Here is a 20,394-nt window from a genome sequence, read left to right as displayed (position 1 = left end):
AATTAGGATAGCAATCATTTTAATACGATGTTATTTATTTTGAAAAGCAGATTCATGATGGTGGAATGGGTATAAATTTCATCTGAAGTTTGCTTGTGTTCAGGGGAATTTGGCTCTTCCATGGGGTTGGAACAGGGGGAAAAAAAAATCCCTGAGAAAGCTTCCCACGGAATTACACCATTTGCTTTGAATAAAACTCATGCTGGAGAGTGTGCTTTCTCAAAAAACGTAACTTTCCTAAATCCAATGATGTTATAGCATGGGTTTAATAAGGAGGATGCATAGATTTCTATCTCATAAATCAATTTTATGTAAGCCACTAAGTTACAATTTTTAGATGATAAACTTCCTCAATTTGGTCAAAATGGACATCTCTCTGTAAAGAGTTGCCCTCTGTGATGAAGCAGTGAGCTTCCCAAAGACTTCTCTGCCTTATTTACTTGGGGTGCTTACACTGCCAATTCTTTATTTATTCTGGAGTCAGATCGGTGTACCTGGCCCTGTTCACAGAGTTTATATGGGACCTACAGGAGCAAAAAAAATGAGTGCTACTAGGGTGTTTTTGCATGTTGAAAAACGAATAGAATAAGAGCACACGGTGGTGATATTGGAACGGGCTGGATCAGAATGACAGCCATGATAAATGGCAGGTACACCCGCACTGGTGTATTCAGGTGGGATCACCCTGGGATTACACACATCTCAGAAGGCTTCATCTCAGCCCAGATCTCACAAAATTCAAAGCGAAAGTTGAGTTCAAATTAGTAACTCAACACTTCAATAGAAAGTATGGAATATGGGCGTGTCCTGTTTCCAAACTGGACTGAGATGGGTGGGCATGTGTTAATTTGCTTCAGGATATTAGCATCTAAAAATAACAGTGGGAGAAATGTACCCACCAGCAATAAAATCCAGTGTGCTTGGGAACTGACGCACTCTTGTAGGCTTCACATCCTCAATGAGTTATAAACAGCCGGCACGGATTCAGAAAGCATCAAAGACATTTCTTCATAACAAACTCCGTGTCAAACCCTGATGGGTTAGCATGGCTTTATTTATGTTTTCATTTTACGGCCATTTCTGCGGTTGGGGCAGGATTGACACATGCTGAAAACCTGTAGCGAGGGCAGCAGTAACCCTCAGGAACTGAAGAAAAAGGTTCACAATACAGGTTCAAAACGTAAAGCTGCTGAGAGCTAATACTGCTCGCTTACATTTAACTAGAGACGCAGGAAAACGGATGACTTCATGCACCACACTCTCGGTCATCAATATTTGAATTGCCATATCCCTTTGCACAGCTGGATCGAGGCAATATTTGGGATTGGCAAGTGACTGGACACGCCTATTCGTTAAACAGGAATTGCTAAAGAAAATACGATGAGCTACACCATGAAAGACGATGCATCTGTTCGAAACCAAAGCAGAAGACTTTACATGTGGCTATCGGTAGAGGAGTTTCTATGTGTTTATATTTTTGCATAAAGAAACTACTAAAAGTAATTCGTCATAATGATCAGGGCGATCTGATGGGAGGAGAGACGGGAGGGTGGGAGTGAGACCCTCCATAAATGTTTTTATTCTTAAAATAAAACAAGGGCTTTGCTGTGCTGGGGTCCCCCAGATCCAGATACTGGTTCAGGGGTCTGACTGACCAGGAAAAGCCTCCTTCAATGTTCTGGCCACATCCCCAATTCTAAGTCCAATGATAAAATGTTTTTCAGAGCCCTGGACTTTCTCTTCTTTGCAAGAGTTGTGGGTGCCACAGTGTGTTATGTGCGTGTGTGTGAGAGAGAGATTATTTAATTGATGCCGGTCCTCCAACATAGGCTCGAACCCCTCTAGGTGAGTTCGTTATCACTGAGCCACAACGGGAACGCCCCAATTTCATTTCTTGATTGAATAAATGGCAATATATCGACAGCAACCAACTGATACAGATACATTGTCAGTTATTGTCGATGTGTCTCTCTTTACCGGTTTCATTTCAAAATACAGATCGCACTGAGTCCCATAGGAGAAACTCTTTAGCAACAGCCATTAGTCTTTTCATGTCATAAATTTTATCAAAATACCTCCACGTTGTATTAGAAAGTCTCTCTTCTTCCATAGTTTTCAAATTTATTACTAGAGAGAAAAGGAAAATAACTCCTCCTAATAATTTAGTTTTCTGTTTGTTAATTTATATAAAATTTTGTATTTCTGCTATCATCAACTTTTAAATTTTATCATTTACTGACATTCATTTTACTCATGTTCTCAAAGAGTCAGCACTGGGAGTTACTTATATTTTAGCATTTGTCTGTTTTCTAATGTTTAATTTCACTTTTGTTCTTTGCTTTATTAGTTTGATTTTTTTTTTTCATTAAAAAAATTCAGACTTTGGGAGTAGTTTTAGGTTCATAACAAAATTGAGGGAATGTATCAGTTGTTTTGTTTGTTTTTATTGCTTTTTTTGGGGAGTTCCTGCTGTGACACAGTAGGAATTCACCTGCAGCAGCTTAGGCCCCTGTGGAGGCAGGGGTTCCATCCCTGGCCCAGTGCAGTGGGTTAAAGGATCTGGCACTGCCGCAGCTGTAGCACAGCTCACAGCTGAGGCCCAGATTCCATGCCTAGGCCAGGGACTTCCATACGCTGCAGGTATGGCTATAAAAAAAAAAAAAAAAAAAAAAAAAAAAAACAATAAAATAGCTTTTTGTAAATTCAGTTGAATGTTCTTTACATATATTTTCTTTTCTATTCACTAATTATTGAAAGTCACTCAGTTTGTACTGAGAATGTTTTAGCCACCTATAAAAATTTATTTTCTTAAAATTCTGCATTTTGAGTTTTTATTTTCTTGTTCACTCAATGTTAAGACATAGATTGCAATTTATTTTACTTGGCTTGAAACTTTCAGGGTGCTTTTTTTTTTACTTTTTTTTTTTAAACTGATTTCTCTGGAATATGGTGGTAGTTGCTAGTTCTGCTCACTGCAATCTTTTTGGGTGTGTGTGAACTTAAGTGTGAGAATCTTTTGTTTTTAACAGGCGGATAAATATATCTCATCTACAGTTATTTTTTAAGCTAACATATAACATTATATTAGTTTCAGGTACACAACATCCATCATGATTTGGTATTTGTATCTGCTGCAAAAAGATCACTACCATAAGTCTAGTTAATATCCATCACCACACATTGTTACAATTTTTTTTCTTGGGATGAGGACTAATTTACACTTATTGTCATGACAGATACAGTTGCTATTTCTTTTATAGTTTCTTTTAACTTTCACTTTTTGCTCTTCAAAATTTTTTTCACGCTATGCTTTTTTTCATGGTTTTGATAATGACAATAAAAAGGAAGACAGTTCTGAAGGCACTTTTAGTTATAAAAAAAAAAGCAGATGTGCCTTTCTACTAATCAAAAAGAGCTAGAAACTATTATTGAATAAGATTGTAAGAAAACTACAACTATTTTGAAAAGGAAGGTAATGTGCATTTCTCTTTTGTTCTTGATATTCTTTTTTTTTTTAATGCAGCTTCAATAATGATGAACCTCTTAGATAAAGAAAAGGCAATTAGCTACACTGAGTTTTGATCTTGGTAATAAATCAAACTATTTGATAATGAAATCATTTTTAGGAAATTATCTCCAAGTTCTTAAGAATAAGCTTCATATTTAAGGGGAAAAACAAATTTTAAGGTTTTTTTGTTTCCTTTAAGTTGCTTATGGCTATCTCTAGATGGGTATAAATGGATTTTTCAAGGGAGGGTTCTGACTTTCTACCCCAAGACCATTTGAAATGTGCTATGTGAAAAATTCTGTACAGAAATTCATTGACTTTGACAGAACTTCAGATTGCTTTGTCTATCATGATAGCTCATCAACTGCTTTTGCTTTATCAGAGTCGAAGTGTTATACCATCAAATGGTTCTGCTTAAATTCCTTTTAGACTAAGAATCTCTAAACACAAAATTCATTTGGCATAACATTATGCTTTGTTGAAACTATTCAAACCCCCCCCCCTTAAGGTTTCTAAAAGAAAAACAGGACAGAAATGAACCTTAAGGACCACACTTTTCCATGCTGCATTGTATGGAAATATACTCACATATTTTTAAGGGTCTCATTTTCAGAGAAAACTTTTGCAATGAATTTTATCTTAATACCTAAAGAAAAATCTAACATTTCAGATACTCTTTGGGTTTACTGGTTAAAAATATGTAACATGCTCTTTGATGCTGAATGTGTTTTCAAATGATACTACAAGAGAAGTGGTGCATTATGAAAACAGCAACATATGAGATTCATGGCATATCCAGGGCATGCTACACAATTTCTCTGGAATCATCTCTCCTTACAAGTAAGACTTTTAGGCAATTATGTCTCAAGTCCACTGGAATGGATTAAGAAGGTGTGGTATATATACACAAAGGAACACTACTCAGCTATTAAAAAGAACAAAATAATGCCATTTGCAGCAACATGGATGGAACGAGAGACTCATACAAAGTGAAGTAAGTCAGAAAGGGAAAAAGAAATACCATATTATAGCACTTATATCTAGAATCTAATATATGGCACAAATGAACCTTTCCACAGAAAAGAAAGTCATGGACTTGGAGAAGAGACTTGTGGTTGCTGAGGGGGAACAGGAGAGAGTGGAATGGACTCCGAGTCTGGGGTTAATAGATGCAAACTATTGCATTCGGAGTGGATAAGCCATGAGATCCTGCTGTATAGCACAGGGGGCTATATCTAGTCACTTATGATGAAACATGATGGAGGCTAATGTGAGAAAAAGAATGTATATATATGAGTGACTGGATCACTTTGCTGTATGGTAGAAAGTGACAGAACACTGTAAACCAACTATAATGAAAAAAAAATAAAAATCATTTAAAAAAAAAAAAGTCCACTAGGTTGGAGGAACAGAATATGACACCCCTAAACATGACTACTTGGCGTAAGGATTATCTTGAGGATGATTATTATTTTTTTAAGTATTTTTTTTAGTAATTTTTTTATATTCCCACTGTACAGCAAGGGGGTCAGGTTATCCTTACATGTGTACATTACATTTTTCCCCCACCCTTTCTTCTGTTGCAACATGAGTATCTAGACAAAGTTCTCAATGCTATTCAGCAGGATCTCCTTGTAAATCTATTTTAAGTTGTGTCTGATAAGCCCAAGCTCCCGATCCCTCCCACTCCCTCCCCCTCCCATCAGGCAGCCACAAGTCTTTTCTCCAAGTCCATGATTTTCTTTTCTGAGATGTTCATTTGTGCTGGATATTGGATTCCAGTTATAAGTGATATCATATGGTATTTGTCTTTGTCTTTCTGGCTCATTTCACTGATTATTTTTAAGCAACAGCAGGCACAGGAGAAGTTCTGAAAACTGAGTAGAAGTTTCCCTCTGTAAGAGACATGTACATTTATTGGGGGGACCTCCATGTGTCAGGGGGTCCCCCTCTCTGTACCATGCAGGAAAGGATGACCTTAAGTCTCACAGAAGTCTTATCAATGGAGAAGCCAAGGACTCAAGTCTGCATAACTCCTCACCCGTGTTGACTGTGCTTTTCCAGGTCACCTGTTGTCACTGGCTCTCGCACCCCCAACACCACCTTTTGTCTTTAGCTGGAGACTTGGAGGACTGGAGGTGGTGGCTTGGGCCATTGCCGGGAGTTACTCAGCTTGCCTGGGTATCTCCCATGTATATGGGAGGTATACATGCTATTAAACTGGTTTTTTTTCCTGGTAATCTGTCTTTTATCACAGGGGGGTCTCAGCCAAGAACCTGAAAGTGTGTGAGTAAAATTATTTTTCCTTCCCTACAGGTCTAAACTGTACAAGTCAGATAGGTTCCATTTCTGTAAAACATCAGTTTCAAATGATTCTAAAACACTGCCGACTGGGGACGCGGTCAGAGCAATTTCAGCTGATGAGGCTGTCCTTGAAGGACGATTATCCAGGATACACGGTCACGGCTCTCACGTTTGGGGTGAATTCTGCTGTGGGATCCTAGGAGGTATGTGTCCACTTTCGGGGTGAAGACGGCTCTGGTCACTGATCGGAGGGGAGGAGGGGCTCCAGGCTGTATTATCAGTGGTGAGAAGGGAAGCTAGGGGAACAAAGCGAGGGCAGCCCCTGGAGAGGGTACACAGGTACCAGGTACTCTGGGGGATGCAAGTACTGTGCCTTCCTACCTCAAGGGGGCTAAGACTTGAGTTACATGTAACTCAAGAGCTTTGGGAAAAGTCCAACATGTTCAGGTTAAAACTGGTCACACTGGCTCAGAAGGGCTAGAACCTACCCCAATCTTCTGCTTTACCTTTTGAAACATGTTATGAAAATGATTCAATCTGTAGATGTGATTGTCTCAGTATTCACTTTACCTCTTTTACTAATTATATATGTTACAGATAGAAAAATAAATCCAGAACAGAAGATGTTTTTCCCCTGAGACTCCAATTGGTCCTGCAGAAATGTGCTCATAATTTCAGAAGAAGAAAGGGAACCAGCTCCAAATGCAGAATGCTTTCTGCACCCAAATGCCCCAGCTTATACTGGACCAGACTTCATATATTAACAGGTACAGAACCATTGGCCTTGGCAAAGAGATGATGAGCCACCTTCTCAGCCCCACAGGTGTGGAGTAAACAGACTGGCAAGAAATATTTACGGAGGTTGCATAAACCTGCTGATCACTGTCGCTTCTGGCTGGACAATCACCATGCAGAGGTGCAGTGATGCCAGCATGGTGGTACAGTCCCTGGGGCAGCAAGAGCGTTTCCTTGATGACCAGTCACAGAGGAGGCAGGTCTCATAGTAACATCCCCTTCCTGGTTTGGGGGGCAAGAGACAACAGTAGCAAGTGGACAGAGACATTGTTTCACAAGCAGTCCGAAGTCTAAAGAGCCATTTTTCCATGCGTGTCACCTTATCACTTTTATAATGACAGATGTGATAAAGGGTCAGCTTAGGATGTAGGCATGTATCATTTCAAAGGCTTGCTGGCCTTCAATTGCTGATTACGGTTAAAAGTCAACATTTTATGTTGCCAAAATGCAGTTATGGAAAACGAGCGAAACAGACATCATAGTTTGGGGGAAAATATCTATTTCTGTCTTCTCTAAGTCACTGATAATAAGAGGTCAAGCAAGAAGTCTGTGGACACATTCCCAATTATTAAAAGTATTTGCTGGGGTGATACATATAAAGAGTAAGGAAGTTTTTAAAACGTGAACACAATGATTTTCTTCTTCAAGGTAATGGTTAAGATGCGGTTGTCTCTGTGTGTGCGTGTGTGTTACACTTGCTGGTGTTACAGAGTATGCCTGGACTGGACCTCCCTGTAACCTAAGTTAGCAGTCAAAAAGCAAGATCAACTGTTAGATCATAAAACAAAGGTGCCTGTGTTGTACCAGTAAGATTTACTAAACAAAATTTAAAGAAGTCTCAAATAAAAGAAGAAACTGATAGCAGAAAGTGACAGACCACTGTAAAGCAACTATAATAAAAAAACTTTTTAAAGGAAAAAAATAACTTTTTTTCTACCTATAGACTTTTGATCATTCTTTTGCGAGAAAGAAAATACTGTTTTATTTTTTCAAGTTTGTTTATACATGTCATCAACGTGAAATGTTTTCTTTCCTGAAATGTGTTTTCCTAACCAACACAGACATGAATAATTTAAGATCCTTTCTAGAGAATGTTCCATTTAATTATTTATTAGTTGAGAAGAAACGGGTCTAAAAAGAGAATCCTTTGTGAGGGGTGTATCTCAGTACCCACAGACTGCACAACCTAGAGTTTTACAGCATCATTTTCATGGGCAGGTTCTAAGTGTGATTTTTTTTTTTTTTTTTTGGCTGCCCCTGAGGCATGGGGAAGTTCCTGGGCCAGGGATGGAACCCACGCCACAGCAGTGGCAACGCCAGATTCCTGACCTGCTGAGCCACCAAGGAACTCCATAACCTGTGAATTTTAACTTGCTGGAAGCACACACGTCTCTAAACTAAGTGTCTACAGCACTTATTCTATTCCAACCACTTTAGAACTACAAAAAGATATTATTAGATTGCTATCTTTGTCAAGCTCCCAGTAGGGTTTTAGGATCTTTTCTAGGTACTGTTTCTTTGTCATTTCCACCTCTTTGTTTGCTCTGATTATCCTTTTGGAAATATACACTAATCATGTGTAACAGTTAAAAGGGAGAAATGGTAAGAAGAAAAAATTGTGAAAGATTTCAAGAATGAGGAAGTTGTTAAAACCCTATTAACTTCTTTGCAGAACAGATACTGACTCACAGACTTTGAAAAACTTATGGTCTCTAAAGGAGGCAGTTTTGGGGGTGTGGGGGATGCGCTGGGGTTGTGGGATGGAAATCCTATAAAACTGGATTGTGGTGATCATGTATAACTACAAATGTAATAAAGACATTGAGTAATAAAAAAAACCCTTTGAGAGAGGGCAATAATGAGATTTCAAGGCAAGGAACAGGTAATCATATTAATGATTAAAGAAAACGTTTGCTGCTTTCATGTGCCAGGCAAGGAGCTAACCACACTGTATGAATGGACAAACTGAATTCTTCTTTACAGCCCCTAGTTGCCAAGGAGGAACAACAGGCTGGGAGAAGATGTGGAATTTTTCCAGTGTCACACACCTGCCAGTGGCCCGTCTGGACCAATGGGGCATGCACTAAACTTATTCCTTCTAGACTGGGTAGGGGAGCAAAGCTTGCTACCCTAAAGTGTCTCTTTAGTTTATGGGTTATTTCTAGCTTAAAAACTATCAACATCCAAAAGATTCAGGAAGAACCTCCAACCATCCCCCAACTGCCTAAAATCACAGAAATAAGGCACAAAGTTCCCAAACAGGGCACTGAACAGAACACATAAAGGACCCTGTTTACAGTGTGAAAGCCAGGACAAGAAGACAGAGTGTCACATTGTACAACCTAAGCTGGGAAAGTGAGTGCCAGGGGACTCAAGCTTTTCACCACGCATTTGAGGTCACCTCTCCAATAAGTTACTCCTACTACAATCCTTGCTCTGGGTTCTGCTGGTGAGAAAATCTGAACTCTATCACTATTGCTCTTGACATTCCAAAGTAGAAAATGGCACATAATCATTTCCACTAGGGCTGGGACTATGACTAGCTCCTCCATGGCTGTGTTCCTTCTTCCTGGTCCAAATCTGGCAGGTGTAGGTTTCAAGAACTGCTAATTTTTATTAAAGTATATGGTTTACTTACAATATTAGTTTCAGGTGTACAACAGAGTCATTTGATATTTTTGTAGATTATACTCCATCAAAAGTTATTTAAAAGGTTGGCTATATTCCCTGTGTACATTACATCCTGGCAAATTAACTATTTTATACCTAGCAGTTTGTACCTCTAATCCCCATTCATCCATCTTGCCCACTCCCTTTCTGGTAACCTGTCTTAAGTTTTCTGTATCGGTAAGTCTGTTTCAGTTTTGCTTTGTTACTTTGTTTTATTCTTTAGAGTCCATGTGGAAGTGAAAATATACAGAATTTGTCTTTCTCTGTCTGGCTTATTTCACTCTGCCTATATCCTCCAGAATTACTTTTGAATCAATCATTTGCAAACACTGCACATAACAGATGGCCCCTTTCTTTTCTCTTTATACCTTTGTTTTGTGAAGTGAAACTATGTCGGCTTAGAATTAAATGTGAGGGGTCAAACAGCATGTAGCAAAAAAGCCCACTGACTACCTGGTTGACTTTTTTTGTAATTATTTTAATAGTTATTTCCCCAATACATTTTTTTTTCTACTGTACAGCATGGTGACCCAGTTACTTTTTAAACAGGGCAGAAACTATGATGTGTAAACCAAAGTGCCTTTGACTATCAGTACTGAGACTGGTGAGAGAGACAGGCATGTGTGGGTGCTGAGGAGTCAGGGTGAAGAACAGTGACGTCACTGTTTTTTCTTATCCAGAGGTGGAGTTTATGGCGAGGCTGATGATGGCATCAGAACTAGAGTTCTTACCAAAAGAAATAAGCGAGTGAAAAGAAGGCTGGAAGAAATTAATCTCACCAGAATCAACTGTCCTTGGTCAGGATGAGTCCATTCTTTTCAAGCCCTGTGAGTGTGCTGGGCTGTCTTCACTGCCTTTTCCCTGACTGCTCCCCTCTGTAGGTAGATGTCATCTCCCCCCATCACCAGACTTCAAAAGGAGGTGCCTCCCCACCCCTGACCACTCTTCTGTTCTCACCATCCTCCACAATCTGTACACAACTGACTTCAAAATCTATGTAGGACTTTGCTCTGACTTCTAGGTCTGTATTTCCATTTATCAACAGGGTATGTCTACCTGAACAGCCCACAGAGCTGGCACATTCATTAAGCCCCAAACCTGCTGACTCCTTCACTTCCACCCATTTTCTCAGACATATGTTCCCTCCTTGGGCCTACAAGCTAAGGAAAGACAAGCAACACTTCTATCTTGTGATCACCCCTGGCCTAAATGATGGGCTTGGAAGTTTTCCTAGCGGTGGTCATATTCATGCCAGCAGTCCCTCCACAGATGACATATTCTAAGAACTGCTATGATTGCCTGACACCACGGACAGTACTACACTCTATAAAGACAAGATGTTTTATGATACAGACATATCTAGGCTAACGTTTAATTGATAAATTAGGCACAGTGATCGAATCACTACAACCACTGGTAACAAAAGAGAACAGTTACAACAATATACTGGCATAAACGTTATGTGACTGAAGTCTCCCTTCCTCAAATTATCTTACAGTACACATGGAATGCCTTTTCCACCTGAACTAAGTACCTATCACGCACTGTGGCCTTAACTTTTGCAGTCTGAGGTCCATAAGCCAAACAAGCATGGGCTTCTTTCTCTTTCACTATTTCCCAGACAGAAGGTGATGTCTTACTGTAGATCTTAGCAACTTCAGCACACCTTGTTTCTTTATTGAGAACTTTCACCTTTTTACTGAAAGGAAGTGCTTCAAGCTGGTCTTGGATGTGTGTAAATTTCCTGCATCACTACTCTTGTGCTTTGGGGTCATCATTGAGTAAAATAAAGGTGACGTCAACACAAGGACTATGATGACAGCCTATCCAATTACTGAGGCAGCAACTGCGTCACTACCTGGTGGAATTCACCAAAGGGAGGGTTTGCATCTGGGGAGAAGGAGCAGGACGGTGAGGGGTTTCCTCACACCACTCAGAGTGGCATCCAACTTAAAACTCATGAGTTCTTCACTTCTGGACTCCCCCAGTTAATCATCTCAGACTTCAGTTGACCACAGGTCACTAAAACCATGGTACGAGAAACCATAGGTAAGGGGACTACTGAACACAGCAAATCCTATCAGTCCTCCCTCCCCCCGCCCCCACCTCCCCAGCAAACCAGACCCTCTAACACATGCATCTGTAGGTATTTTCAGAGGCTTCACTGGATGAGCCTCTTCATATCCTTGTCCCTATGCACGCACACCATTTGTCTGTCTCTCTTCTGCTCTCCCAGGCTGGCACGGCCTTCTACCTCTTTCCCTAGCTGATCCTCTATGGCGCAGGCAGAATAACCATTCGAGTATGCAGACATGGCAGTGCTGGTTTCTGGTTTCCAATTTCCCAGAGATGGCCTACGTCAGTAAGGATGTGCATTTTCACAGTGTAGCCTGTCTTTTGTGACTGGCTCACTGAAGCCCATCGCTTGCTTGCCTGCCCTTGTGTTGTGTGCCTGAGACATACATAGTTATCTCAAAGTCTCCTGTTCTAGACCCATTCCCATGGGTACTGTCGACATGCCTCCTGCCATCACAAAACCCACTTCCCTGACTGACTTTTTCTATTTAAGATTTGGCTCAAGAACCATCTCTCACATGAACTTCTCTGTGACCATGGAGAGAAGTATGTTTTCTCTTCCCCTTGAACATACCCACACGGAGTACTTATTATTCTGTTTTGTTTTCCTATGTATCATCTTTCTAAAGACGACATTATCTGGAGAGAGGATCTTTCATGTTTCACCTTACCTTTTGTTTTGTGTGTGCCGAGCACAACACCTACTACTTTCACAGAGGTGAGAAAAAAGGCATGCCCCCCCCCGGGGGGGGGAGGTAGAATTGACATTTTTCTCTCACCTTGAGTTCATGTCATGCCTGAAATACCAACAGAAAGTCTGCCTTGTGGTAATGAAAACATCTTTAGTCACTCAAGCTAGTTTTGTGGATTAAAACTAGCACTCCCTACCCACACTTCCACTTTGATCTCAGAACAGAACACATCAACCAGTCAAAAAAGCTTTTTGGAAGATATTATGCAGCCTCTGCAGGCCCCCACTTTCCAAACATTAAGTTGGGGAACTCCTGTTTAACTTGCATCTAGACGTCATCACTGAGTCACTGTGGCCAAGTCATTATTTTTGAAGACCCAGTCATTCAAACAGAGCTGTGTTTCCAAAACACCATTCATGATGAGCCAGGGCTACAGTATTTCCTGGAGGGTTCCACATACAAGGGATTTAGAAGACTTCAAATAGACTCCTCTCCTCTGAGCTTCTGTTAGGAAAGAAAAACAGACACGAGCTCTTCCCTCACTTTATGTAATCTCTTTGGGTGATGAGGTCATGGGCTCATGGAGACGGTCTACTCAACATCAGAGAACACAGGGGGCCTGGGAGATTACTGCCAGCTGAAAATGAGCAGCCCGGGTGCCTACCTGAAGAACGTATTTATCACCAGACTGAGATTCTGATGAAGCTCACTGTTCCTTCATTTGGTTTCCCCCAGGACAGCGGAGGGAGAAGAACCTCATGAAATAGCAAATGCATCAACACATTTAGTTGATGATGTCAAGGTGTAAGGATTAGAAAGTCTGGACGCAGGACTTGGTTTCCATGTCTGGAATTTCTGAGAAGTTCCTCTCATCACTAGCCAACACATCTCCGTTTTTTCAGACCTCTCAGATTTATGAGGAAGCTTATTTCTCTGTGCCCTTTTCTGCCCAGACGAACAGCAAAGATGTCACAACAGGATCAGTGCAGTTCATCATGGACAAAGCAATCATCCAGCCGTGAAAAGCACTGGGCTGTGTGGCTGTGTGGAGGAGTCTAAGGAAGGTGAACCAGGTGGTATTTTTTAAAATATAAATGTCTAGGGTTGGCAATATTCTATTTAACAGTGACTCTGGTCACCGGAATGACTATAAGAGTTTAAGTCTATCTACAAGGGACGTTACGTTTGTCTGTCACTTTTATGACCTCTTTGGGAACAATACGTTAACTAACATATTAAAATACAGCCCCTCCACCCCTCCCCATGCAGGTCTCCGGTGGAGACGGCAGAGGTATATTATATTCCAGACTTCTGAGATCATGGGGCCTCATCACCACTGGCCCTTTTAAAGGTCCTCTGCCCTTTAAGATGTGTTCCTTTTTATCCCCGCGCCTCACCCGAATTCTCCTTCCTGTTGCACTGGCAACAATGCAGTATTTTCACAGGAGTTATTTACCCATCTGTTTTTATGAAACTGTAGTGCTTTATGTGTGTTTCATGTTTATATAAATCGAATTGATATAAGTGCCATTATGGGTTCATGTTTTCACCTCAAACTGTGCTTATAATTTCTACCCACGTTGCTATGTCTCTTAGTCCTCTTGCTGAATAATAAGTTGGCACAAATTCTGTGGATTAAGCCATGATCCAACTCTGTCCCTTCCTCTGCTTGGGGAAAGGCTGGCAGCCTGGAATCACAACTAGGCAGTGCCTTTCATGCTCTGCCTTCCCTTTCAGTTTTGCCATGACTTCTATAACCACGAGGAACTAGGTTCTACCAATGAACTGGGGGTCCTCGGAAGAGGACCCTTCCAGATGAGGGCTTCAGTCCCCGAGGATACCTCGATGAAGCCATGTGAGGCCCAAGCAGAGCCTCTAGCCAAGTCACATCCACACTCTTGACCCACAGAAACTGCAAGATGACAAGCACATTTTCTGCTGTTCAGTGTGCTGGTTCAATTCCCAAGAGGGACTTTGGCTTCCCCCCAGATCAACTCTCTTGGTCCCAGGACAACGTGATGGGACAGAACCAAAGGTCTTTGCTTGCCCTGGTCTTCACTGCTCCCGACACCCCACATTCTGTGACACAGGCACACACTTCTCTTGACTCTGATATTAAGTTTACGGCTTGGGTTCACAAGGTTGAACTGTTTTGATGCAAATCAGTGACCCCGGGCCATGTGCTGGCATTGTTTGTACAACCATTATTATGGCACCCATGCCAGATTTATACAGAGAAGTTTAATGAGATCATTCGTAGGCATCTTCAAAGCACCACCTGGCACTTCACAAATTCTCACAAAATAGTCACCATGACAGTTATTCCTGCTTAACTAAATTTAATGCAAGGGAATCTGTGTGCTGTAGATAACACTAGGTTCTCAGCAGTGGGTATAAAGGCCAAATGAATAAACTGAAAGAAATACCAACATTATTTGATACCAGTTAGGAGAGAGCAACTGAAGGAAAATTAAGGAACCCATCCAAGCATTCCATGTGTAGACACAAAGGGTGAGTAGGATTTGTTCCCCTTTGCCTTTTTGATTTCAAATCTATTTGAGTAAGAGGTCTCTTCATATTTCATACTAGATATCCACAGTATCATCAACCAGAAGAACACTGTCCTAGCACTGCAGGAGAGGGAACAGCGACATCCACACACACACTGCACCATGAGCCTCATCAGGCTCTCCTGGTGTCTGGAGGAGGCACTTGATCTTGTGGCAACAGCTTGAATCTCAAAATGCAAATCTCGTGAGAAGAAGCAGGACCAATGAGAATGCCCTACCTGGACTCCCTCAATTTACCAAACTGTGTCTATCCACATCCAAAGGGGTTGTATATGTCACACTTCTCACCACGGCCATCGCAGGCCACTCCTATGGGTGTGAAACCAACTGTCCCCTCCTTTCAGAATCCCTGTCCAACAGCAGCCACTTCCTGTCCTAAGCCCCAAGCATGGACTGGCTCCCCCTGTGCGTGCCATCCGCACACATTCTCAAGAGCTCTCTCCACTTCTCCACTCACTTCTACAGTCACACCTGGAGGCCCCCACCCCACAGAAAACCACCATGTGGTCTGTTGAAGAGGCAATTTAGAACAGGATCATACATGCTGGACACGAGACGCACCTTGCCACGAAGTCTGGTGACAGCAGAAAACTCTGAAGGCTTCATATTTTGGAATTTAGGAGGAGCAGCAATGGGGAGTAAGGACCACTCTGCTCAGTGTGGCACGCTGCAAAGATTGGGGATGTGCAAAGATCAGAGGAGGGAAGCATATTCTGTTGGAGAAAAGTGATGGGATCATGCCAGGGAGACATAACGATGGCTCTCAGGCCAAAGGTGGGCTTCCAGCTCGTTTTGGAGATGAAGTTTCATTGGAACACAGGCATGCCTATCTGATCACATGTCACTTAGGTCTGGGTGCAGAACTGAGACCTACCCACAGCAGAACTGAGTAGTGGAAATAAGGACCTTACAGGTGACAGAGCCTAAAATATGTACTATCTGACCTTGCACGGGAAAGGAGACTTAAGCATACGGACCCCTGCCAAGGAGGGAGAGCACATGGAGGCTGGAACCAGCGACAGGTTCCAATCTCAGCAGTAATTGCATCTTGCCGTTTTGGAATCATTGATAGGATTCAAACAGGTGGAACAGCATTGAGCCCAGAGCATGAGAGTCACTTAGATGGCAGCCGTCTTTCCACCCTTTGCGTAGTTCATTTAAGAAAAAGCAATCAGTGTTTTCATTCCTCACAAAGGGTGCTGTTTCAGAGAACAGTCAATGCAGCCAGACACCATGTGTCTACGTGCTTCCGGAGGGATCCACTACCTATTTTCTATGTAAGATGCACCAAAGGAAGGTTCAGCAAAAATTTCCCAACTAGGATTTCATTTAATAATTTTACACCATCAGGAGAGATAAACATTCCATTTTCTGATGATTTCTAGAGAAGAAAACGGATGTAAAATCAGATCCCAAAGAGCAGTCAAGATATAACGGAAAATCAATTTGCATAACCTACCATGGATAGCTTTGGCTGAATGGGATCCTGACAATAGCATGGTCCTATGAGTATTATCTTTGATATTAGATTCTCAGAGACAATTTAAATAGAATCAAGGTGACAATGTTCTTGGAACAAAGGAAAAGTGCAAAGTAAAAACTCCTCAAATGCTATAAATAAATTGGAAAGGGAAGACATGCTAAATCTGGGTCCGGGTTTTAGATTCAAATTTTCTATTTTGCTACTCTGGGCAACAGAAGCAGGGGTCAGCCACCAGTTCTTTGAAAAACAGCCTGACGTCAGATCATCCAACAAGCATCTGCTGTTTTTTCACGGCCCTGCCCTTCAGGGCCGCGCTTGGACTCCTGTGTTTGAGCACGGATGCCCAGGACATGGCCCTGCCTTTGGCACTGGCCTGTCCATTTCATAAAGCCCCCTCTGGCCTTCTGGCCGGAATCTACCTGCTTGTCGCTAACTTACTCAACCCCTCAGTCCCCACGTCTCATGTCCACATTACCTCTGGCCCTACGGACACCACTGGCCACAACATTCATTTGCATAGCTTCATCTTTGTGGCAAATGAAGGCGTGTTTCTCTAGCACCCTTTCCTCAACGCCTCTGGGAAGACTGGCAGCAGGGAGAGCACACAGCACATTCCAACGAGCTGGCCAGTGAATATGTAGACTTCTAGAGTTTCCTTTCTACGGGAGCCCTGTCCAAAGCAGCTGGCTGGCGAGTCTGGGAGTCAGCGTGAAGGACTGTGCCAAGCTTGGCAGTGGCCCTGCCCCTGCCCAGAGCCAACACGACCACCCGGGGAGAGGATGCCATCTCTGGCCCACAGGGACGAGCTCCAGGTGGACGGAATAAACACCATTCTGTGAAAATCACCACTGGATGACTGGATTGCAACAAAGAGGCGGCCATGGGAGCGAGAGCAGACTTCCTGATAGGAAACGTGCCTCGATCCTTCTCGCGCTAATGGCCTTGGCGTCTGAACGTACCGGGAAGGGTGTGAAGAATAAGCACACCCAGGATGAAGACCTCTGTCCTGGCTTCAGTCTCGCATACGTAGAACGGCTCCAGGAATGAAGAGGCTAAGCTGTGTGTGCGCCGGGCTCTTCCACGGGGATCAAGACACAAAACGCCATTGTGGGGTGACGGGAGGAGGTTCCCAGAATGTGAAACGTCACCAAGAGTGGAAGAGGCGGACCCTCCTGCTGCCAGACGACCTGCAGAACAGGAACGTGAAAAGGCCTTAGCCGAGGGTTGCCTCCATTCCTTTTGAGGTCTCTGTCCAAGAGTTCTGGAAGAGCCTTTGCCTGCAAATGGAAATTGACCTCTTTGAAGAGTCCTTTGGAAGAGGACTGCTCTAATTAATAGAGAATCTGCTCATGGGAACCAGTGGCAATTTGGAGGCAATGCCCTTACACTTTGCCATCAACACTGAAGAGATAAAAAACCAGAATAACAGTAAATACACACACACACACACACATATACCCCTCATTAAGGAATTAATCTTCAAAATTCATAAACACCTCCTATAGCTCAATATCAAAAAAAAAAACCCCATCAAAAAAGGGGCAGAAGATCTAAACAGACAATTCTCCAAAGAAGACAGGCAGATGGCCAAAAAAACACATGAAAAGATATTCAACATCAGTAATTACCAGAGAAATGCCAAATCAAAACTACTGTGAGGTACTACCTTACACCAGCCAGAATGGCCATCATTAAAAAGTCTACAAACAATAAATGCAGGAGAGGGGGTAGAAAAAAGGGAACCTTTCTACCCTGTTGGTGGGAATGTAAATTGGTACAGCCACTATGGAAAACAGTATGCAGATTCCTCAGAAAACTAAAAATAGAGCTATCGTTTGATCCAGCAATCCCACTCCTGGGCATCTATCCAGAGAAAACCATGACTTGAAAAGATATATATACTCCAATGTTCCTTGCAGCACTATATACAATAGCCAAGACATGGAAACAACCTAAATGTCCATTGACAAAGGACTAGATAAAGATGTGGCACATATACACAATGGAATATTACTCAGCCATCAAAAGGAAAGAAATAAAGGCATTTGCAGCAGCATGGATGGACCTAGAAATTATCATCCTAAGTGACGTCGGTCAGACAGTGAGACACCAGCATCATATGCTCTCACTGACATGTGGAATCTAAAAAAAGAACACAATGAATTTCTTTGCAGAACAGACACTGACGCAAGGATTTTGAAAACTTATGGTTTCCAGAGGAGACAGGTGAGGGGTAGGGGATAGGCTGGGGGTTTGGAATGGAAAGGCTATAAAATTGGGTTGTGATGATTGTCGTACAACTCTAAATATCATAAAACTCATTGAGTAAATAAATAACTTCAGGGACACTTAGATAAGCCATTTATCCCCTCAACAATCAAGCTTGGCCGGTTGCTAATTAGAACTCTTTAAAACAGCTTCTGTTTAGTTGGACGTTTACATTGAAGAACACGTCTGGCTACAGTGATTCAAGTCTGTGAAATACACTTCCAGTGAGGTCTGTCTGAGCCTGGCCTCTCCCATGCCACCATCCTGGAGGGACCTGGTTTGATTTATGAGGACTCTGCGGAGGCCACATTCAGGGTTGGCCAAGTCCTCCTTCTGTTATGCATCACAGAGACACCCTGGCTGTGGGGCCACTGCACTCACAGTCCCGGGAGGCATTCTCCTTAGGGGAGTGGGTGACAGCAGTTTGGCTGTTGGGTCTACATTGACTTTGCTTTTTTTCCTTTTCATCAGAAGAGGAGAATTGCTTTGTATTTGCAAGTCAAATGCCCTTTTCTCTAAAGGCATTTTTTCTAAAGGTCTGTTTTCCTTTCTCCATCTGTAACAATTTGCTTCTACCTCCTCAAAATTAGTTGTTGTTGTTGTTGTTGTTTTTCAGGCTCTACTTGCAGAAAGACAAAACACACAGCATTGCTGGGAAATAAATGAGACGCGGTGGAAACACACCCCTCCCAGCTTCTGGTGACTCATCCTACCCCTCCAGACCTTCTCCTCTGAGACTCACGGGTTCCCTTTGGGAATACGGTCTCATGGGGTGAGGTCTTCTTCACTCGGAAACCAGCCTGCTACTTCGGGAGTCCCCAGGTAGGCTTACTCTTAACGGGAATAAGCTCGTGGAACATTTCGGATGGCGCCAGTGGTGTTGCCACCAAAAGATCCAGAAACTGAAACAAGACCTTGACCTTGCGATGGATGACACAGAGGATGAGGGTTAATGAAATGGAACAGTGTACAAAGATTCTGCAGCAGCCACACCAGTTCTCCACACAGGACATCAGACCCAGGAGGGGTTCGTTTCCTGGATCTTCAATAACCAACTGTGTTAACAGCAGAGAACGAAATCTCCAGACTAAGGGAACCATATCAAATGAGTCTAGGAGGACACGTTCCTCTTAGAGAACCATTTCTATGAGGGAAGCCCAGCGTGAAGTTATAACATCTGAATGTGCCCAATCTTGAACTCACCCCTCCTTTATTCGATGGCGGGGAGTTCTAAGCAATGGACCAAACCCAGTCCATTATTTTTTTCTGGAGTCTTTCAGGCCACCAAAATAAACAAATAAATACAGAAATAAGCTCTTTCAAAATAAACAAGCAATCCTTTGCACAGAAGAGGATTATTGTACCCTACTGCATCATCAACAAAGCATTGATTGGCATCAGATTAAGAAACAAGATACCTGAGGGGCTTCGGCGGGCAAATGACTCAAAACGCTACCTCTGGGGCCAGAGGACACAAAGAACCACTCAGACTGTCATCCCTTCAGTGATGGACTTGAGGATTCCCAGGGAAAGTTCTCTCCATTACCTCCCCAAGAGCATGCCGAAAACTGCCAGCGCAGAGTCCTGCCCCCGGAAGTCGGACGCTTCCAATGAAGGGCTCTCAGAGGTAGTTCTGCCAACCTGGGAACACAGTGGCTTCTGGAAGCAGCCATGAAGAAATACAAAGACCCTCTGTGCAGCAGTTGAAAGATTGTTTTGCAAATGACAGAAAAATGGGGGTTCAGAGAGGATAGGTCCTGTCAAGGAACATATTTAAAGTATAGGAGCATTTGCCTTCTTTGGAGAAATGTCTATTGAGGACTTCTGCCCATTTTTCAACTGGGTTGGTTTGTTGTTGAGTGTATGTGTTGTTTGCATATTTTGAAGATTACACCCTTGTCAGTTGCATCTTTTGCAACTATTTTCTTCATTCTGTAGATTGTCTTTTCTTTTTTTTTATTGTTTCCTTGGATGTGCAAAAAGCTTGTAAGTTTGATTAGGTCCCATTTGTTTACTTTTCTTTTTATT

The 20,394-nt window shown here is 42.4% G+C and overlaps 1 long non-coding RNA gene across 7 annotated transcripts in view; it reads right to left on the bottom strand.

Moving 5' to 3' along the window:
- The window catches only part of LOC102166211, a 597,641-nt gene that overhangs the window by 282,850 nt on the left and 294,397 nt on the right, over window positions 1-20,394 (bottom strand). For all 7 annotated transcript variants that reach the window (XR_002340800.1, XR_001302517.2, XR_002340799.1 and 4 more), the window contains one exon: window positions 17,058-17,285. This is a non-coding gene — a long non-coding RNA (uncharacterized LOC102166211). The remainder of the gene's footprint in view (window positions 1-17,057; window positions 17,286-20,394) is intronic.

Source organism: Sus scrofa, chromosome X (assembly GCF_000003025.6).
Source record: "Sus scrofa isolate TJ Tabasco breed Duroc chromosome X, Sscrofa11.1, whole genome shotgun sequence".
NCBI lineage: Eukaryota > Metazoa > Chordata > Mammalia > Artiodactyla > Suidae > Sus > Sus scrofa.
This window is presented reverse-complemented; position numbering and strand designations above follow the sequence as displayed.